The 23,808-nt window shown below is 36.6% G+C and overlaps 2 protein-coding genes across 4 annotated transcripts in view; both read left to right on the plus strand.

The window, feature by feature from the left end:
- rbm45 (RNA binding motif protein 45) overlaps nucleotides 1-4,225 on the plus strand; it is a 114,505-nt gene extending 110,280 nt beyond the window's left edge. Inside the window, exon 10 of the mRNA XM_051710493.1 lies at nucleotides 3,929-4,225. The gene's annotated coding sequence lies outside the window, so the exon portion shown is untranslated. The remainder of the gene's footprint in view (nucleotides 1-3,928) is intronic.
- A 4,007-nt stretch (nucleotides 4,226-8,232) lies between these two features.
- The window catches only part of osbpl6 (oxysterol binding protein-like 6), a 367,626-nt gene continuing 352,050 nt past the window's right edge, over nucleotides 8,233-23,808 (plus strand). For 2 of the 3 annotated variants that reach the window (XM_051710486.1, XM_051710488.1), the window contains exon 1: nucleotides 8,233-8,460. The gene's annotated coding sequence lies outside the window, so the exon portion shown is untranslated. Of the gene's footprint in view, nucleotides 8,461-21,128; nucleotides 21,226-23,808 lie in introns of all 3 variants that reach the window. The other variant, XM_051710487.1, reaches the window with a different exon arrangement.

Genomic DNA, 23,808 nt, shown 5'->3' on the forward strand with positions numbered 1-23,808 from the left:
TAACGCTCATTCCGTCGACGATAAACACGAGTCCGACCATCACCCCTGGTGAGACAAAACCGTGACTCGTCAGTGAAGAGCACTTTTTGCCAGTTCTGTCTGGTCCAGCGAAGGTGGGTTTGTGCCCATAGGTGACGTTGTTGCCGGTGATGTCTGGTAAGGACCTGCCTTACAACAGGCCTACAAGCCCTCAGTCTAGCCTCCCTCAGCCTATTGCGGACAGTCTGAGCACTGATGGAGGGATTGTGCCTTCCTGGTGTAACTTGGGCAGTTGTTGTTGCCATCCTGTACCTGTCCCACAGGTGTGATATTCGGATGTACCGATCCTGTACAGGTGTTGTTACACATGGTCATCTACTGCGAGGACGATCAGCTGTCCTTCCTGTCTCACAGTACGGACATTGCAGTTTATTGCCCTGGCCACATCTGCAGTCCTCATGCCTCCATACAGCATGCCTAAGGCACGTTCACACAGATGAGCAGGGACCCTGGGCATCTTTCTTTTGGTGTTTTTCAGAGTCAGTAGAAAGGTCTCTTTAGTGTCCTAAGTTTTTATAACTGTGACCTTAATTGCCTACCATCTGTAAGCTGTTCAGGTGCATGTTCCACAGGTGCATGTTCATTAATTGTTTATGGTTCATTGAACAAGCATGGAAAACATTGTTTAAATCCTTTACAATAAAGATCTGTAAAGTTATTTGGATTTTTACAAAATTATCTTTAAAATACAGTGTCCTGAATAAGGGACGTTTCTTTTTTTGCTGAGTTTATAAATGACTAGTGTGTAAAAAAAAAATAAAAAATAAAAAATATATTCAAGAAAAATATGAAAAAAAAATTCTCAAAGTAAATGCAGTGCTATTGTTTAAGTAACTTTATTATAGAGCTCTGCTTTTTGTTGCCAATGTCAGACACTGTTGTGTCATTAATGATTTAAAAGACATTTATGTTGAATCACTGAATAAGTTTGAGTGAAACATTTATGGGTGCTCATATCATATCGTGAAATTTGTGTATCATTACATGCAGGGTTTGAAATGAACTTTTTGGCTCATCAGCCACTGTGAAAACAACATTTTCTCTAGCCAAAATCGGCCCCTCGCAAAAAGTGATAAAGGTAACTCGAGACAGTAACAACATGAATTTTTGGGACATTTGAACAAGAATGATATTAGTTTAGCAGGACACAGGCGTAATGATTTAAGTCATCTTTGAATATCTCTTTCATGGACTGTTAAAACAGGAGGAAAATCTGTCAATAATTTGTCCACAATTAATGGAAGATTTAATCCCTTATTCTAAATTGTGCTTGCCTTTATGAAAGTTTACTGTTGTTCTACCCTTGTTTAACAGTGGCATTTGTAATGATAAGGCCATTACCACAGGTAAGACCATGGATGGCTCCTCATTACTGTGGTTAGGATAATGTAGATAGTCTTTAAAAAAAAAAAAAAAAAAAAAAAAACTATAGTATTTGTTATATATATTAATAAAAACACTAATAGCAACCTTTAACTACACATTTCACAGTTGTAATAAAAATAAAGTCTAATACATTCACTCTAATAGATTAAATATGAATCTATACAAGTTGCCAGTTAGTGCAGGAAAAAAACTATTTTAGTAAAACTTACAAGTACCAAAACATTTTAGTAAGGATGATGATGTGTATTTTAAAAACTGATCATGTGTATTATTTGTTTCCTCTTTACCTCGTCAGTGCTGTTTATATTGAAGGGGATATCTAGCAGTTTGAGGAGTTTGATTTTGTCCGTATAGAGCTTTATACTAGAATGTTCTCTGTAGAATTCAAATGGGTCACATAAGTTTTATGGTGTCCGCCGGCCACCTTGACATCGAGTATAGCCCGACTGAATCACGCAAGTTTTGCTCTGGAGCACGCTGACCGGACGTGTCCACTGTTTTCAATTCATTCCACATAGAGAGAGGTAGACACGCAAATGGAAGGTAGTTAAATTTAAACTGATACACTAGGTTTAAATGTCAAACGGACACATAATTTATGACATTTATCCATGTATGACTACGGAAAGCTCTTCAGTATGTAAACAGGCAAATTACGGGCATTTTAGGTGATATAAAATATCCCAATTTTACTATTTTAGGGTCCCCAAATTAAATATTAAACATGATTGTCACTAGAGGGCAAAATCACGTATGTATGGCTTCATCAGCAACCTCTTCCTTGTCAGTCATCTTATTCAAAGGCAACAACAACACGCAAAGACGCAAGTGTGTTTTTGCCCACAGAACTTCCGCTCATTGGTTGTTTTTTGTTTTTCACACCAATCTCTATAAACTCTAGAGACTGTTGTGCGTGAAAATCCCAGGAGATCAGCAGTTACAGAAATACTGAAACCAGCCCTTCTGGCACCAACAATCATGCCACGGTCTAAATCACTGAGATCACATTTTTGATGTGAACATTAACTGAAGCTCCTGACCCATATCTGCATTATTTTACACATTACACTGCTGCCACATGATTGGCTGATTAGATAATCACATGAATAAGTGGATGTACAGGTGTACCTAATAAAGTGGCCAGTATGTGTTAACATGATTTGAAAATTATAAAATCACTTACTAACCTTTTCTGTATCCTTATGCACAATTTGTTGCCATGATGACATAAAGCTGTAAACCCTAAAACGACCATGAAAATAATGATTAAAACAACTTTACATTTCAAATAATAATACACACATTTTAACAGTCATAGTTCATAGCGACTTCATAGTTTTGCCTTTAAACCCTCCAAAATTGGCCCCATTCACTTCCATTGTAAGTGCCTCACTGTAACTTTTCGTGTCGAAATTATTTTTTGTGGTTATCAACGTTATGCCACAGAAGCTGTCGATTGATCTTAACTTGAACCCAGGATATTCCTTTAAGCCCAAATTTTGAGTTCAATATTTTTTATATTTATCTGAAAACTTGTGTGATGTTTGGAAAAATCGACAGTATTGAATGTAGTTGATAGAAGTATGTCTAATTGTTTGAGAAAAAAATCTAGGCCACATATAAATATTCATCATTTTATTAATGCCTATAGTAATTGGAATTGGCATGATGTCAATTAAAATTGATAATCGTGAATTGCAGTGGAGCCAGTTCTTAAATTCTGAATTTTGCCCAACAATGTTCTGCATTAATCCAATTCATCCCTTCAGGAACTGACAGTTCACAGGCTACTTTGAGAAACAACCCCCATATGAATGTTTTAACATCCTAATCTCTTTAGGATTTATTACATGAACAGATTTGTTTGTCTTTCTGGATTAGTAAGATTACATCAGTCATACAGTGGAAGTAAAAGCTTTCTAAACACTAATGGAATGGTTTAAACATCATACCAGAATATGAGTCCAGAACACCTGTCCTTGAAATTTGATATGAGATTTTTATATTTTATAAAAATGTTTGCAAGACATGAGGCATGATATTTGTAATACATTTTCTAGCTTTGCTGAAAGAAATGTTGACATCAACTTAACAAGTTGAGATAATTTATACAAAAATTCTGTCATCATTTATGTAAGACTTCCTTTTTTTCTGTTGAAAACACAAGAGAGAAAAAATTCAGTCACCCATTCACTTTCATTGCATCTTTTTCCATATAATGAAAGTGAATGGTGACTGAGGCTAACATTGTGTAACATCTCCCTTAGTGCTCCACAAAAAAAAAAAAAAAAAAAAAGAAAAGTCATTTTGGACCAATATGATGGTTAGTAAATGATGACCGAATTGTAATTTTTGGCTGAACTTTCCTTTTAACTTATCCTATCCTGAAACTAGATTCCATTAGAAAGTTATTTGGATCTCAGTCATACACAAAACCATTGTCTGCAGTTCCTCAACAGTGTGGACTTGAATAATTGTGACTGTGCTTTCTTTGTGCTTACAGAGTTTTAAGTGACATGACGCATGACCCCGACATGACAGGACGGATATTTACGATGACACAACCTCATAGCGACGCACACTGACTACCATACTTCCATTTCAGTTCATATGAGTTCTCAATAGATTTTCTTTAACTCTCTCCCTTTCTTGTTTACTGTTTGTTAACTGTCAGTAATTGAGACACTTAACATACTGTAAAGTGACGGACAAAACAAACAAGGAGTTTGAGCTCATGCTCTGTATCATTTTCATGTGTCTGATGTGAATGGAATGACCAAATAAATGGTTGAAAAATTAATTGAATTGTCTTGTTTGTTTCTTACGAATACATCCTGTCAATTGCTGGTGCAGTTTTAGTATGTAATTAACATTTAAGAAGTTGCTTATAATGTGCATTGTTGAAGAGAATGGTGTAAGCTGTTAGTGTGTGTGTGTGTGTGTGTGTGTGTGTGTGTGTACACACATGTTTATACTACAATGTGGGGACCAAATGTCCCCACAAGGATAGTAAAACCTGAGATCACCTACCTTGTGGGGCCCAGCCAGCGGTCCCCACGATGGAAATGGCTTATTAAACATACTAAATGATGTTTTTTTGAAAATGTAAAAATGCAAAAAGGTTTCTGTGAGGGTTAGTTCTAGGGTTAGGGTTTTGGTTATGGGATATAAATTATTTTTAGATCTATGTAAAATCCATAAAATGCATGGAAGTCTATGGAGAGTCCCCACAATGATATAAAAACAAGTTTGTGTGTGTGTGTGGTTGTTTAATTCCTACAGTATCTTTGCTAACTGAAGAACAGTCTGGAATCTGAAAATTGCACTTCTTTAGAAATACAAAACTTTGTGAAACCTGCACTTAAAATAAATAAATAAAAATAGCCGCAGCACAACAAAATAAACAACGCAGGTGCCTGAGATGTGTTTTTAAAAAAATTTAAGTTCTTTTTAACTTGACACAGTGTCTAAAATAGGTGGTGATCCTGCGTGAGATGCTGAAAAAAAAACAGCAAAACTTGGCACAATGGTCACATACTTCCATCCAGCATGTGTTTACATAGGAAAAAATTAAAAACAGCGCATATGCATACTACAAATTGTTTGGTGTGAACATCCCCTCACTGGTCTGATCATGCATGTCTGTGAGTGAGAGCGCATATGCGAAACAAGTTACATGTAAAAGTATATATTAAATAAATGTAGCCTGTGTGTAAACTGTATATATACAGTATATAAATAGATAGTATATATACACTGGGGGCCAAAAGTTTGGAATAATGTACAGATTTTGCTGTTTCGGAAGGAAATTGGTACTTTAATTCACCAAAGTGGCATTCATCTGATCACAAAGTATAGTCAGGACATTACTGATGTAAAAAAAAAAAAAAAAACAGCACCATCACTATTTAAAAAAAAAAAATAAATAAATAATAATTTATGATCAAATCTAGACAGGCCCCATTTCCAGCAGCCATCACTCCAACACCTTATCCTTGAGTAATCATGATAAATTGCTCATTTGGTACTAGAAAATCACTTGCCATTATATCAAACACTGCTGAAAGCTATTTGGTTCATTAAATGAAGCTTAACATTGTCTTTGTGTTTGTTTTTGAGTTGCCACAGCATGCAATAAACTGGCATGTCTTAAGGTCAATATTAGGTCAAAAATGGCAAAAAAGAAACCGCTTTCTCTAGAAACTCGTCAGATTTGCCGTCAACTGTTTTGGAAGCGTGGGGTGAAATGTCACCTGAGTATCTGGACAAACTGACAGCAAGAATGCCAAGGATCTGCAAAGCTGTTATTGCTGCACGTGGAGGATTTTGTGATGAGAACTCTTTGAAGTAGTTTTTTTTTTTTTCAAATTGTAATAGTAATTTTTCACGCTATTAATGTCCTGAGTATATATTGTGATCAGCTGAATGCCACTTTGGTGAATAAAAGTACCAATTTCTTTCCATAAGAGCAAAATCTGTACATTATTCCAAACCTTTGGCCGCCAGTGTAATTGTGTGTGTGTGTGTGTGTGTGTGTATGTATATATATATCTCAAAGTATTTATAATAACATTAAAACCCGAAACCTGACAGTTTGTCAGATCCAGTTGGGCTCAGGTCTGGTAGCAGACGTTTACTGTCCAGTAATAAAAAATACATCATAAAAAAACCATGAAAGTAGTCCATCACTCATGTGCTAAATAAAAGCAATAAGCCATGAGAGGTAATGTGCTACAGTGATTTTACTGCGGTAAGAGATTTTCTTAGTGGCGTTTGTTATTAAGTGTCTTGTTGATCACGATTTGCCAAGTTTATGTGGAATATCTAGAAGTACCAAATGATATTTGAGAGCTCTGGCGAAGGGAATATTTTCCATCCTGAACCAGCTGCTATTTTCAGTGCATCACAGATGGACCTTTTGAGTGAAACTGTACTAGTGTCCTGATGAGGAAACCCTCTCTGTCCCCCAGGTGGCATGATTCAGATTCAGGTTTCAGTTCAGTAATTAATCTGACTAAATGTGATGTTTGCACTGTGGTAATGAGAGGGAGTTTAAATCTATGGAATAGGAATTAGCTTTTAAGACCTATCACAGTAATCTGCCTATTTTGGTTCAGGTTATTTGTCATTCCACCATACTTGATCTGAACAAATATTCCACACACACTGTTTAAAAAAAATAAAATCTCGCAGCTGTGGTTGCCAGAATAATTATGTAAAAAATACAGTAAAAATGTAAACAACTTTACAGAACAACCTGTAAATTTTACAGTTTAAAACTGTTGTAATGTACATGACCATGATGGCACTGTAAAAAAATATATAATAAAATCTGTTAAATTTACAGTAAAAAGTGCACAACTTGATATTAACCTTCTGAAACTGTAAAAATCTGCTATTTACTTTATAAGTTATTGTTAATCACTGTAAAAATTACAGAAGGGCACATGATGACATGAACTTCACCAATAGTGGCTCTTCCAGGAGCAATGACCAATAAACATGTAGAGACAGTACTCAGTGTCACTCACACAAACACTAAACACCATCAGGGTAACACATGTGAAATTAAAATAATACAATAAACATTAACTAAACTACATCAGATATAGCACAGAACACCCCAATGTACGTAACTGATATTAAAAATAAGAAACATAACTATTCCAAATTGTTTTATACAGTGCACTGTTGAACTGTGTCTGGCTGTATTGATATTGTTTTAATGTATGCAGAGGGATGATATTCAACATTAAAACACTGCACCTTCCACAAAGCACAAAAAGAGGTTATGTTCAAAATAGCATACTACTCCTACTGTTGTTTTGTTTTGGTTTTGTTTGTTTTTTTGCAGTATGTACACTGTGCACAGTACACACATTTTCTGATGGAGGAGAATATCTGGATGGCCTACTACATTTGCCGGAATGTGCAGTATACAAGTGAGCTCACAGTGTTGGGTGCATTCCACAATGCAAGACGCTCGACTTGACCTTCTTTTTCCAAAAGTATATAATTGCTGTATTAAAACAGTATAAAAATTGCTAAAATGAAATGAAACTTCAGACAGTATTTACTATGAATTTATAAAAAATAAATAAAGGAATGTTCTGGGTTCAATACAAGTTAAGTTAAATTGACATCAAGTGTGACATCACGCTGTGGAGGAAGTAGAGAATAAGTCATCCTGGCAGCTTGGTTTATCAAATACGTTTTTTTTTTTTTTTTTAATAGTAAGGAGGAAGTGTTGAGTTCTGAAACGTACAGTATGTTTTATAGTACAATTAACTCATATGTCAAAAGATCAAGGAAAAATGTATTCCTCCACCCCTTTCATTTTGATCAGTAATATGGGTTCATATGTAGGCCTACTAAATGCATTTCAAGCTGCTTTCTTTCACACATTTCAATTTCGTAACATTGCTTTGTTAATTTGGTTAAAGATTACACAATTCAAATGGAAATGGAAATCTGTTATTAAATTAAAATGCGTAAATCTTAAAAATAGGCTTTTTTGAGTGCATAGTTAATTTGGAGTTAGTTATGCACATATGCAAAATATTTTAAGGGAAAAAATATGCTGCTATAAATAAGTATAATTCATAAATCACATAAAGTAAGGTACATCAAGTACGTTTCGTGAGACATGATTTTTATGGGATTGCCTTGTCTCGCTTTATTAGAATGATCTGGGTACGAGGATTCCGGCACCTTGTTTTGCGTGCCACCAACCTTCTTCGGGATGGGATCCACTACAGGCTTTACCGCAGCCGTCCAGTCATCCTTACCGCAGGGAGGAGCGTCGCTTACCATCCGTGTACACTGCGTTCAAATCCAGCCATACACAGCACTTTTCACGACTTTCTTCACTTAATAAGCCTAACCTTGACAACCTTCTCTAATATAAATATGATTGTATACGGGGACTGACTGCTGGACGAGCGTTATATAAAACACCTTTAATCGCGATCACAGCATCGGGTTGGGTTTCTGCGCCAAGAGGAGGCAAGAAATGATCTGGACTCTGAACCGCTGGTACGTACCGCTTCACTTGCTTCTGTTCCCTGTATTTTTAATTTATATTCACAAACCCACGGTTAATTTCTATCAGATATGAGAAAGCCCGTCTAACCCAATAGTCAGTGGCCTCTAGATATTGATAAGCTGATTAAAATGGATGAATGGCAGCCACGCATCTTTGCAGATAGCACCGAAAAGTCCGTCATTCCAGAGGTTAGGAGTGTGTGTGTGTGTGTGTGTGTATATATATATATGGAGTTTAAATAACATGCATATTGATTTTCACATGCTGTGTTTATTCTGAACCTTTGCAATAAACTGGACACCCTCATGTGCTCATTGACCCGGCCGAAGCACAAATCGCTTGTTTATCTAATGGAGCAGGACTAAAATGACCTTACGCCAGTCTTGTTAAACACCCGTGTGCATTATTTGTCATCGAAACTTTAGTACAGAAAGAAGAGCAGTGTTGATAATACCTGGTTAAGCGATGATGTCTGTTTGGCCCAGTGGAAGCCCGCGGTAAACTCGACCCTCTTGTCCGCGACCGGGTGATTTGGGGGGATCTTAAAGCCCAAGGTCAGGCAGTGGCATTGCGGTGTTATAAGACACGGTGATAAAAAGGAACAGTTAATGCTAAATTAATTTCGAGCTGTCGGTATGGTTAGGGGAGTCCTGTAGTTTAACTCTCTCTGATCCACAGTATAGAGGCATTATTCCAAGGTTCAGCACATCTGCAATTTACATTTTAAGAATAGTTCACCCAAACGAAAATCCTGTAAAGGAAAAATCATTTACGCACCCTTTTGGAACCTATTTTATTTTCTTTCCTCCGTAGAACACAAAAGATGTTTTGAAAAAAAAAAAAAAAATGTTCATGCTGCTTTTTCCCCAGTAAAAACATACAGTGACCAGGGGCTGTCAAGCTCCAAAAAGGACAAAAAGTACGATAAAAAAAAACAGTCCATACGACTTGCGCGAAATTCCTACTTTAAAGTCTTACTATAGTCAGGGGCAGGTTTACGATTTCTGAGGCCCCAAGCAACCGACCAAGCCAGGCCCCCATTTCGAAAATGTTTGCTTAAATTACATAAAATGTATTTTAAATCATAATTTAAATTCATCCCATCAACCATTCAAAATGTTTAATGAAATACAAATCTTGTTAAAGATAATTAATGCATGTTTTCCAGTTTTTCCACAATACAGTAATTTAAAAAAAACAATATTTACCTACATATATTTTTACAATACTCTATTCATTTATTTATTTGTGAGCAAAACCTACTACTTCACCCAGTAACATTTTGGAATTCAGTTGTTATTTATTCATATCATAACCCAACAATTATTTATTGTTGTCCAGTTTGTCATTATAATATGATACAGTATTCGTATTACTTTGAGGATTTGTTGTATACAATAGTAATATATCCCTGTCTTATTTACTTTACTTTCACATGGAGTTTATATTCTGATGCTGAGGCTGTATTTTATGTAAGCATCGTAGGCAACGTTCGTATTGTAACAATAAACGCACGGCAGCCCCTCAGCACACTAGAGCAGAAGGAAAAAAAACATTGCCGTTTATCAAGCGCTGAAACATTGCTTGTTGCAGAAAAATCTGGAGTAATGTTAAACATTGTAACAGTCCCCTCTTTGCAACCTGAACTTGTTAAGAACGTTAAATCTTTGTGACACCTGCGTTAAAAGAAACAAAAACTATCTAGACACAGTGCAACAACTGAAACAGAACACTGGTGTCTCGGCATGCATTTTTGAAACCTGAAGCTCTTATTAACTTGACACAGTACCTGAAAATGTGCCGGTCCTCAGTGAGACACTGAAGAAACAGCGAGACGTGGTGCAGCATGTATGGACGTTCATCCAGTGCGTTCACACAGGAAAACAGTGGAAAAACAGAGCAGACGCAGGCAAAAACACGTTCGGTGTGAACGGCCCCTAACTCATCCGTTCGCGCGTATCTGTGAATGAAAACGCGTGCGCGCAACAAGTTCGTACGGCCTATATATATATATATATTTTGTAATATATATATATATATATATTACAAACCCGAACCCTACTTAAACTAACCTGTCCCGACCCCGGCGGCTTCTAACGTGAACCGTTCTAAGAGTGCTGACAACAGCGTATTTGCACCTGTACCCAGAACATCATGTCACCCCTCAAGCATTTTTTTGCGGAGCTTTCCTACCGGGGCGGCGGCCACCCCTACGTCCGGGGCCCCACGCAATTGCGTGGTTTGCGTGGTGGTTAAAACCGCTACTGACTATAGTGTTGTGTGAGGAACAACAGACCAAAATACTTACTCTGCGAATATCTTGCCATATTAAGTAGGGTGTTTTTCCCGGGACAGTCCCGTATTTAAGCACTTTTTCTAGTGTCCCGACTTATTCTGAAAAAAAAAAAGGTGTTTTGGCCGGTATTTTACCCTCTCCTAAAATTTCTCTATGGCCTACGCAGCTTTCTCAGTCACGTGAGTATTCTAATCTAAGGTAGCCAAGGATACAGCTTGTAAAACCAATAAAATCACACCATGTTATTTGAAGTACATGACTGGATTAAACTATCCAATCACAATCCCCTATCAATAGATGTCTAATTAGTGAACTGATTGAAGAGTCAGTTTGAAAGAGCACACAGATGAAATTGCGGCTGGAAATTTTTTATAATTTTATCAAGTTTTTTAAAATGTACCGATTTTATAGCACAGTAATGTACAGTGCATTCAGAAAGTATTCAGACCCCTTCATTATTTTCACATTTTGTTATGTTGCAGCCTTATGCTGAAATGTTTGAAATTATTATTATTATTCTTTTCACATCAATCTACACTCCATTCCCCATAATGACAAAACAAAAAACAGATTTTTTATTTTTATTTATTTATTTATTTATTTTTATAACTGCAAATTTATTAAAAAGAAAAAAACTGAAATATCACATTGCCTTAAGTAGTCAGATGCTTAACTCAGTACTTTAGCGATTACAGCCACAAGTCTTTTTGGGTATGATGCAGCAAGGTTTGCACACATGGATTTGGGGATTTTCTGCCATTCTTCTCTGCAGATCCTCTCAAGCTTGGATGGGGTTGGTCAGGTTGGATGGGGACCATCAGTGGACAGCCATTTTCAGGTCTCTCCAGAGATGTTCGATTGGGTTCAAGTTAGGGCTGGGCAATATGGCAAAAAAAAAAAAAAAAAAAAATCTACATTTTTATCAAACTTGTGCACGATTCACAATTAGATTTTTTCAACTTTTAAATGTACTCCAACGTGATTCAAATTTTATGTTCTTTATTAGAATGCAAGGCAACTAATTAAATCCAAGTTCTTTTCATTATAGGAAACAAAGGTGTGCAAGAAAAATGTACAAATGCACCACAGAAGTTGTCAACAGAGTGTAAATGTAAAATGAATTAAAATGTAATAAACCCAGATGTTCAGAAATGATAGAATAAGAAAACTGCAAAATAATTCTTAGCCAGTGTAGGTATTCATTTGATCTAAACCAAGTCTATCTAGAAAGTTATCCAGAAATCAATAGCTATAAATTATCATGTTTATCGAGAAAGTACTCATTGTATATCAAACAATTTGTGTGTATATTCATAAACCCCTGCAGATAGAGGCGCACCCTCTAGTGTTTCACGCTTAGCAGCGCAGCAATATGAAATTATCATTACAGTTCAACTAGCAAACTTTGTCGAAATGATCGCTTGCCAAATGATGGCTATAGATGCAGTACACTTGAAACACGTCACAGAACAAAGAAATAATTAGCAATCTATCTGAATCATGGCAAAAGGAGTGTCAGATGTTTGATTCTCCCATATATAACCTATCCATTTTATTTGAAATGAAGCACCCATAACTGTCACATAACTAATGCTTTTTAATGGGTAAAACTACAAGAAAGGAGACTGTTCATCAACATGCACACAACGAGGCCAGTTATGGTCTTAAGCCAGTGTATACCTGCATGATGGACGAAGCTGAGCTACAATCACACTGTGTACAATCCTGTGTACAATACTGGAAATATTACCAGTGTCTTTTATATCAGTCTCTGTGTTGTTAACCTGTCACGTTCATCTGGAGCACGCCACGCACGTGCAGCTGATCAGATCGGGAGTGGCATTAAGACAAGCGCTATGGAATTCTTTTTATCTTCCTTATTCAGCCTTTAGTGGATTTACAACGTATCTTAACTATAGCGTTTGCAATATTTTTTTTGCAAAATCTTGATTTCGCGATAAAAAAATTAATATATATATATATATATATATATATATATATATATATATATATATATATATATATATATGTATTGTGTCAAAACACAAATTCGAATTAATCATAAAAATCTGAAAAACCGCCCAGCCCTAGTTTAAATCCGGGCTCTGGCTGGGCCACTTAAGAACTTTCACAGAGTTGTCCCTAAGCCACTCTTGCGTTGTCTGGGCTGTGTGCTTTGGGTCATTGTCCTGTTGGAAGGTGAACCTTTGGCCCAGTCTGAGGTCCTGAGCGCTCTGGACCAGGTTTTCATTAAGGATATCTTTGTATTTTGCTGCGTTCAGCTTTCCTTCAACCCTGACCAGTCCCCCAGTCCCTGCCATTGAAAAACACCCCCACATCATGATGCTACTACCACCATGCTTCACCGTTGGGATGGTATTGTGCAGGTGATGAGCAGTGCCTGGTTTCCTCCAGATATGACGCTTTGAATTGAATTGAATTGAATCTTCGTTTCATCAGACCAGAGAATCTTGTTTCTTGGGTGCTTTTTTTTGCAAATTCCAGGCAGGCTATCATGTGTCTTGCACTGAGGAGAGGCTTCTGTCTGGCCACTCTGCTATAAAGCCCAGATCGGTGGAGTGTTGCAGTGATGGTTGTCCTTCTGCAAGTTTCTTCCATCTCCACACACACTCCAAAAAAATGATACTTTAACTCAATTAAATTATGGACAGTGGTTCCATACAACCAAATTAGTTTTTATGAACATTAAAGGAATTTTGAAAGTCATAAAAAGACAATATGTTACATACAGTATTCAAACTGTATTTGTTAAATATAAGTACAGTAAACCATGTTTTAAACTCCTCAATCATTACATGCAAAAGAGTCATTAGACTTGTGCAAATGCATTAACACTGAAGCTGAAAAACAATGCAATATTTTAGAAAAGTTTACAAATGTAAATAGGCTTTATCCTCTTAAATAAATGAAACCTAAAAACATGATTGAGGTCAGAAATGACAGTTGGCAGACTTTGATTTAGGCTTGGAAATTGTGTCTAAAAAAATAACATGAATCTTGTCAGAAGTCACTTCTGGAATATACTAGACACAACTTTTACTGAAAAGTAAAGATATGCCGAGCACCCTCAAAGAAATGGGCAGCTTGCAGATCTTACTTCCTCCAAAATCAAATTTTAACAAAGAACATGTTTGCTCAAAAATTACTTTTAGAGCCATCAGACTTTTATTTTTTTATTTTCTCCCCAATATGGAATGCCCAATTCCCAATGCACTCTAAGTCCACATGGTGGCAGAGGATGAATCTCAGTTGCCTCTGTGTCTGAAACTGTCAATCTGCACATTTTATCATATGGCTTGTTGAGTACGTTACCGCAGAGACATAGTGCGTGTGGAGGCTTCACGCTATTCTCTGTGGCATCCATGCACAACTCACCACGCGCACCACTGAGAGCGAGAACCACATTATAGCGACCATGAGGAGGTTACCCCATGTGACTCTACCCTCCCTAGCAACCGGGTCAATTTGGTTGCTATTCCAATTCCAGACCTGGCTGGAGTCACTCAGCACACCCTGGATTTGAACTCGTGACTCCAGGGGTGGTAGTCAGCGTCTTTACTCGCTGAGCTACCCAGGCCCCTGAGCCATCAGACTTTTTAAGAGTCAAGACTTCTGGTGCAAACTCATCACTAAAGCTGAAAATTACTTTTACATTTCTATAAAGGTAAATAATAGTTCTCAAAAAAAAAAAAAAAAAAAAAAAAAATAAAATAAAATAAATAAATAAATAAATAAATAAATAAATAAATAAATAATATTATTTATAAAATCCAATACATAAAATCCTAAATGAGGTCAAAAAGTACAGATGTGCAGAGTATAATTTAGACTAAGAACTGGCGTCTGACAATTATCAAATGACAGTTATCACTGCTAGAATCTACTAGATGTAATTTTTACTGAAAATTTTAGAAAATTCAGAAAATAGGCAGCTTGCAACTACGTTTTTTTCAACAATTTTGAACATGGATAAATAAAGTTGAACAACAGTGTAACTCGCATCACAAAATTGCACAACAAAATGGCAGAAATGTCAAACTACTGCCATTTTCTAAAACTTGGCATTAAAAGGTAACCAATCAAAACTTATTCCAGGAACAGTCCTTACTCTAGCACATCAGAGAAGAGCTTGGTCTTCAGTGGTTGTGCTTTATTAGATAGCTTGTTGCCATCTAGCTCCAGAAATAGCTTCTGCAGTACTTCAAATGCATACCTGAGTTCAAGAGGGTAGCTCAAGTTCAGTGCATATATCAGTCCCAGCAACATGGCTTTGGCATATGGTACATTGCTGAGGTCCTGAAAGAACTTTTAGACCTTCCAAATCACTCCAACATCTGCTGAGCTGTCTTCGAAGTCTGCACCTTCAACTTTTATCACATAGATTCCCAAGACAGTCTTCTGGATTGCCTCCTGAGTGCTGGCTACATCCGTATCCTACAGAGGATAAATAAAAAGGATAGAGTACTCCTAAATTCCTGTGTATTAACTTTACCACAGCATTTAACATCCTTGAAAATAAAAAAAAAAATTTAAAGGCACATACACTCACCATATACTCCCTAATAAGACTGCTAGGGTCTTCATTCAGGTAGACACAGAGAGATTCGAGTATGCATTCTCTCTTCACATCAATGCCGTCAGTCTAAAGATGCAAATACCAAACAATATTAAGGAATTATAGCCTTTATATATTTTTTTCCTAATCACAGGCACACATTTAAAAAATATGACATTTTACTCTTTGCCCATCCAGCCATTCACATATTACTTATTACTTTGCCTGATCATTTCCTCTGTAATGGAAATACAGGCAAGCATCTAACAGATATTGTAAAATGTTTGTCAATATGATGATAAATGAGATATTTAACAATAAATGCAATTATTCACATTTATAGTTAAAAAAGGAAAAACAATCTTTCCATAAGATAATGGCTCCAGCTCAAAACTCTGCCATTGCTACATCAAACTCAACCGCTTGCAGTTATCCATCCTCCTTACTGTATTTTCTTAAGCTTTGTGTCAACATATTACATTGTTGCATTTGTAGCATCTGTCAGTTTATAGTAATAGCTACTATGTATTTTGTATTTCTTGTATTTCTCATGTTAATAAAGTTAATTTTATTACATCTCTGCCTTTCTTGTGTGCTCATCTGTGACCATAACCCCAAAACTCAGTGGCCGGTGGGAAAATCATTACAACTCCCTCCACTTCAATACCTACTCTCCTCTGTCAGTCTAAAGCTGAAGTGTGTCTGGTATTAAAAGATTTTTTTTTAAAATCCCAACTTAATAAAATAGTTCACCACAAAATGGTAATTCTCATCAATTTACTCATCTTTGTGTCATCTCAAACACGTATGACTTTGTCTTTCATAGAGCACAAAGATATTTTAATAGATGTAGGTTGTGTTTATATCTATACAACACAAGTGAATGGGGACCAAACTTTCAAGCTCCTACAAGCAGCTGTTTAATCGATGTCTTCTGAAGTGATCTATTCAGTTTTGTGTGTGAACAGTAGAGTTGGGGTACTCGAGTTTGGATTCGAGCCTAAGTCACTATTCCAATTTTAATGGACTTGGACTTGTCACGGACTCGGACATGACTCGGACGTGGTCCATGCAGTGTTGTCAACTTAAACTGGTCCTTGATTAATTATCTAATTATTTATTTTAATTAAATAAACAGCACCTATTTATTGTTTTTCTATTTTAAAAGCATTGACGAGCTGCTTACAATATGTTATTTTAATTTTTTTTCCACAATAAAATGCACAATGAAATATGAAGTTATTTTGGGCAGCGAAATGTTTTGTTTATAATTTAATTATAGATTGGGTGACCAGATGTCCCAGTTTATTACACAGGACAGTCCCAGTTTTTGGTAAGGTCACTGATTTTTTTCTTCTTACATTAAATCTCCTCATTGTCCTTCTTGCTATTTTCTCTGGTATCGTTTGCAGAAAAGAAAATCTATTTTGTTGCGTTGCACGTTGATTTGACGATACATTAATTCTAGTATTCAGCTGTCTGTTTACCATGGCAATGACGTCATGCACTCTATGTCGTCCTGTCAGTCAGCGCAAATGCCCAAAATAATGCAAAGATGCGTTTTCAACAACGAGCTGAAAGAAGCCGATCCATGTATTCGCATGAAAATGTAAGCGGGGTGTTATATGTTCACTACTGCTCTGCCCATTAGGCGAACCTGAGAGGTGTATGTGGTAAGGAGAAGAAGAATAAAGGAGAGAGTTAAGAGAGCACGATTGTGGTTGCTGCAGTTTTTTATTAGTTACTAGTAAAAGTGTAAGACACAACACGGGGTGTTTTCTGAATGTTCATTTTCCCCACGAGCATGGAGGTAATCAGATAAGTGTCACATTCAGACAGCTTAACTGCACTTTTTACATAGTACAAGCACTTAAAGGAATATTCCGGGTTCAGTACAAGTTAAGCTTAATCAACAACATTTGTGGCATAATGTTGATTACCACAAAAATACATGTAATACATTTTGACTCATTCCTCCTTTTCTTCAAATAAATAAATAAATAAATAAATAAATAAATAATAATAAAAAAAAAGCAAAAATAGAGGTTCCAGTTCCACTTACAATGGAAGTGAATGGGGGCCAATTTTTAACGTTAAAATACTTACTGTTTCAAAAGTATAGCCACAAGACATAAAGGATATGTGTGTAAACATGATTTTAGTGTAATAAAATCACATACTAACCCTTTCTGTGTAAAGTTATAGCCAATTTTACAACTTTGTTACAATGACGATGCAATGTCAGCAAACTCTAAAACGACTGTAAAAATGACATTTTAAGCAACTTTACAGCTTAAATAATACATGAGTTGTAATAGAACAATTAATGTACAGTAAGTGCTTTTATAAAATTATAAGCTTCACATTTCTTTGTTTAAAGCCTCCAAAAATTGGCCCCATTCACTTCCATTGTAAGTGCCTCACTGGAACACATATTTTTGTTTTTTTTTAAAGAAAAGGCGAGTCGAAATAAATGTTTGTGGTAATCAACATTATGCCACAAATGCTGTTGACTGAGCTTAACTTGTATTGAACCCAGAACATTCTTTTAAATGTTGAGATGTGGGTGTTGTATTTTGAATTTTAGGTTCCAATGTTGTGAATTTTGTGTTAAAATGTGTACATGACATGACAAGTGTACTTATAATTATACATGCAATATGAAATGAAATTATATGGATAAGACAGGCTATGTGGAATTTGAAAATAATAATTTAAAAAAAACTAAAAGTGGTTAAATAGTGAAAAACAAAAATATAAAATAAAATATACATTTCACAACTATATATTGCAGAACTTTGCATACCCCTTTTGGTTTAGGCCTATAAGTTTTCACACCTCTCTCAGAATGCATGCAAATATAAGAGATAAAAGATTATATATTTTATGTAGTACTGCCCTTCAAAAGCTACATTACACAAAATGTACTGTAACTTACACAAATCATCCTGTTCAAAAGTTTGCATCCCCTTGGTTCTTGGTTCTTGTTTTGCCTTCTTGAGCATGAATGAATGTTTGCACCTTTTGTAATAGTTGTGTATGTGTCCATCAATTGTCCTAAGTGTCAAAAGCTGTCATATAACCACTGTTGGGAAGAACTCAAATGTGCAGAAGATGCTGGGGAACCAAAGAATATACAGTATTTTTCTTAATAAAAGTGGGCAGTTTCACAGCTCAGGACAAAGCAGGGACTCATGAACAATTATTACACACAGTCATTAATCATCGAGAAAGCAACACACCATATTAAAGGGTTTGCTCCCATGCCAGTAGCTCTAAAGCTCTCATGCAGCCTGTCTCATGAACGCGCACAGGAGATCAATGGTCGGTGAAGAGTTTCACTTAATTAAATATCAGATTTCGGTTTGTTTCTCACCAAACCATATCCTATTCCTTCAGAACAAGACATGAGTCACATACAGTAATTTGTTAGACTTATGAATTATAATGTTGTTTCCTTTTGAAGCTTGAAGAAGTGGTCACCATAAACTCTCATTGTATGACATCACTGAGCACAAAAAAGAAAGTCATATGGAGTTATAAAAACAGGGGTGAGTAAACAATGACACATCAGGGTTTTAAGTGCACAAGCAGTGCATAGAACTGTCCCACATTTTCCGTGAATTAACAATCATGTCCGTGTTAAATGGCCTTACATTAGCAGTGGGCTTTACCAGTGTAGCATTTGCAGTCAAGTCGTGAGATATAACTTCTCAGCGAGTGCTAATTACTACTGTGTTGACTCATTATTTTCCCAAAACCAGTCTGCAGATAGAGACAAAAGGAAATCTCAGTATATATTATTTCTTTAGATAGGGATAATTTTAGGTAAAACTAAAATAAATTGAAAGAACAAACTGAAAATGAAGTAGAAATAAAAACTAAATTAAAATTCAAAACAATAATAACTCTGGGTGTAATGACTAACACAGGTTTCACTTTCTTTAGTCTATGTTTGAGTGGAGGGGGAAAAGCAACAAATAACTGAAATGTCAACAGAACGTAATAAGAATTATGTTGAAGAAAGGTTTTGTCTTCATACATCTAAAGCATATGCTTTCATTCTGAAACCACTTTGAAGTCTGTTCAACAGGAAAATAATAATAAAATATAGTGGTGTTTTTGTTACATTTATATTGACAATTGTTTTTTCTTAGTTGTGAAAGTTAAAATAAGCTTAAAATATTGATGTTGAGTTCATGGTTACAATCTGAATTCAGATTCATGAACAGATTAATTCGGACTCGCCCTGTTATTGACTTGGTCTTGAGTCTGACTCGGCCCCTTTTGGACTTGGACTCGACTCGGACTCGGACTCGACTAAGGTGGACTCAAACCCAACACCTGAGAACAGACTAAAATGTTACTCCTTTTTGACTGTTCTCAGCCCAAAATGATTAGATCTCTTCATAAGACATTTGATTAAACCACTGGAGTTGATTGGATTACTTTAATAATGCCTTTGTGTTTGATAAACAGAAGACTGTATTTGGAAAACTTTTCCAATTGTCGTGGCACTAGTGACACAAATTACAAAGTTCAACTTTAATACAAGATTTTGTTGAGTGCAGTTGTTCATACCTGTGTCATGGGCACCAAGAGGTTTTTAATTCTTTGTCCATGGACGACGACTCACTTTGCAAACATCTTCATAAGTTTTGCAGAGTATGCATCCATCTTTTGCAAAGAATGTTGACACCAGTGGGACTGTTGTAATTCTCTCAAATTCTGCACAAATCTACAAACACATGAGTAATTTGTTACCATGAAACCCATATAGTTTAACAGGAAAGACTAATTATTCACTTAAAAACTTTCACTTACCTCTTCGGTTCTGAAAAGAGCAGGCCATATGGTTTTGAAGTCTGCAGTAAGTGGTGATTCCTTGACCACCTCATGTCTCCTGATTAAAAAAACTCTTGTCCATCAGCATTCTTACATTTTTCTTTTTTATTTCGGACAGAAGTGTTACTCTGACTCCATCGAGAGTTTCGGCTGTTTCCCCTTGTGGATGGGAAGGGCAGTAGTTCACCTCAGCCTTGCGTGTTTTTTTTACACAGTATGCAGGACTGGATATTCCTTCTGGTTTGTGTTTGAGTGAATTTATTGTAACTTCTGTACAGCCAATATTCCTTAATTTTGTTCTATAGGTGCCAAGTTTATACTTTTAGACTGTCTTTCCGTTCACTGTATCCAGTTACAGAACCTCTCTCTTTCAAGCAAAGATGCTTTTTAACAAGTGCTTCAGCCACCTGATCATATTCTGCATCTAAAGGGTAGACTTTGTATTTTTAAATTTCTTCTGCAAGTCCATCTAAAATTGAGATTTTCAGCTTTGGGTCAAGACTGAGAAAAGTGCCCTGTGTTTTGAAGGCCACATTACCTTGTTCCGGTTTGAGCTCTGTGCAATATGTGAATCAGGGCACAGTGAAAACATCTGGCCATGCAGATGACTTTATACTGGAAGATGACTCAGGAGACAAACTTGCAGAAGATTCAGATCTTGTTGAAGTAGATGGAGGAGATGAAAGTATAAGTGTGTCACAGGATGAGAGTGACAGAGCTGGTGAGGAGCAGGTACTTTCACTTTGAGATGTGTCCACATGTGGTATGGGTGAGGCGTCACTGTCAATTGATGTTGTCAAAATTACTACTTTCGGGATACTTTTGTCTTGGATTTCTGATGTGGACATGAGATTCATGAATTCATTGTCAAAGTCGGGGTCCATGAATTGCAATCTAAAATTTCCTTGTAGATTACACTGCTTTTCAATTTCCTTTGATAGATCACCAACAGAAGTAGGCATGCCATCCTGAAGGATCACCCTCTGAGAGTTGTTCTCTCCAAGAATAATTCTTAGCCGGATTAGAGAAGTCATTATGGTAAGTCTGTGAAAACAAGAGGGAAAAAAATAAATGTGTGAATAGAGTATGATAATGATCAATTAAAAAGTGCAACAAAAAGTAATGGTTCAAAGAAAACAGCAACATGTGAGCAATGTTCAGTTTTTTTAAATAAAACATTTTTAAAAAGTATATGCCACCTTTTATGCATGTACTGGTCTTTTCAAAGTCACCAAACACAAAGGACCAACCATATAGTCAGCCAAAGGATAATCATCATGTCAGGGAAATTCTTCAGCAAATTTTCCAAACACACACAGGACACAGGTTTTTCCTCAGCTTTATTCGTACTATCCGGCCGAGGGGAGAAGCTCCCGTGTCTTCTGACCCCCTTCACACTCATGGCTGGCTCATATAGGATACTAATGTATTGTTCCTTGTTTGTTAACAAGTTACATGTGAATTGACCTCAGCAGATTACTCATGTGATATGAAATGTTTGTAAGGGATGTATTGTATACACCACCGGTCAAAAGTTTTGAAACACTCATTCTTTATTTTATATATATATATATATATATTATTATTATTATTATTATTATTATTATATATATATATATATATATATATATATATATATATATATATATATATATATATAATATGTATATAATTTTTTTTTTTTTTTTTTTAGAATAATATTAAAGTCATCAAAACTATGAAATAACATAAATGGAACTATGGGAATTATGTTGTGACAACAAGTAAATCAAAACTGTGTTATATTTTAGCATCTTTAAAGTAGTCACCCTTTGCCTAGAATTTTCAGAAATGTACTCTTGACATTTTCTCAACCAACTTCTAGAGGTATCGCCCTGGGATGCTTTTTAAACAGCATTGAAGGAGTTCTCATCTATGTTGGGCACTTATTGGCTGCTTTTCTTTATTATTTGGTCCAAGTCATCAATTTCAAAAACTTTTTTTTTTTTTTTATTATTAAATTTTAGTTTTATAATGAAATAAATTAATATGGTGGCACAATTTTATTTTTGTCTACAAAACTAATTTCAAACATTTAAGCATATGCCTTCAGATCAAAAGATTTTTAAGATCATGAGAAATATTTCAGTCAAGTGTTTCAAAACTTTTGACCAGTAGTGTATATTTGAGCAAACCAGTTAACATATGATCAGACTTGGAGAGTCGTGTGGTGTCATGCGAGGTTCGGACACGTGAACGGCGAGCTCTGCTCACTTTGCTAGTTTTGATACTTTTTGTGTTATAAACCGGTGAGATTCGATACACCCTGATCCATAACTGTTCTAGGAGACATTAAAAGACACTTACGTGCTCAAGCTGATGCCCCCGGAGGCCCTGAGCGATTTGACCGGAGAAGTGTAAGAAATTCGGTGAGAATTGTTGAATGTGCCGGCAATGCTGACAAAGGTCGTTGCTGACTTGGAGGATCTTGCTGCAATGCATCGATCAATCACGGCCATGTAGATGAAATTCACTGAGATGGTTACAAGAGTGGCGGATGTCGAGAAACAGATCGATTATCTGGAATCATCGGAGAGGGAATTAGCTGCTAATCCGCTAGCGACCAAAGTGGATTTGTAGCACGTCTGGGAGAAGCTGGAGGATATGGAGGATCATAACTGGCGGAATAATGTCCGAATTGTTGGAATTCCTGATGGAACAGAGGGTCAGAATATGGTGGAATTCCTGGACAAGCTCTTTCCGAGCGATCCGCTGAGGGAGATCAATTCTGGCAAAATTTCTGAGATCGTCCGATAAAGATTTCATGTTATGCGAGGCGAGGAGCAAAGGAAGGCTTTCTTGGAAGAAACACTGCATTTTCTTGTTCCCAGACTTTGCAAATTCGACAAGAGAGAAACATGATCGATTCAAGGAATGCAAGAAACACTTACATCAATGGAAGGTCGCTTTTGCAATGATGTTCCCGGCCAAATTGAGAATAGATAATAAGGATGGCCATAAAGTATTTACATGTCCTCATCAATCAATGTCCTTCAAAAAGTCAGTGGACTGAGTAAGTTATTTTGTGGTTCTCACATTGCAGCCAAGTGAACCGACACTCTGAACATCCACTTGATTGTCCGAGGAAGCCGAGCACATTTTTCTCCCCTTTTTCTCCCCAATTTGTAATACCCAATTCCCAGTGCACTCTAAGTCCTCGTGGTGGCATAGTGACTCGCCTCAATCCGGGTGGCAGAGGACGAATCTCAGTTGCCTCCACGTCTGAGATCGTCAGCCCGCGTATCTTATCACGTGGCTTGTTGAGCACATTACCTCAGAGACATAGCGCGTGTGGAGGCTTCATGCCATCCACCTCAGCATCCATGCACAACTCACCACACGCCCCACCGAGAACGAACCTTATTATAGTGACCACAAGGAGGTTACCCCATGTGACTCTACCCTCCCTAGCAACCGAGCCAATTTGGTTGCTTAGGAGACCTGGCTGGAGTCACTCAGCATGCCCTGGGATTCAAACTCGCGAACTCCAGGGGTGGTAGTCAGCGTATTTACTTGCTGAGCTACCCAGGCCCCGCTGAGCACCTTTTCTGTTTCTTTTTGTGCTGGTTCCGCCTAGCGGCT

This window comes from Myxocyprinus asiaticus, chromosome 11 (genome assembly GCF_019703515.2).
Source record: "Myxocyprinus asiaticus isolate MX2 ecotype Aquarium Trade chromosome 11, UBuf_Myxa_2, whole genome shotgun sequence".
Lineage (NCBI taxonomy): Eukaryota > Metazoa > Chordata > Actinopteri > Cypriniformes > Catostomidae > Myxocyprinus > Myxocyprinus asiaticus.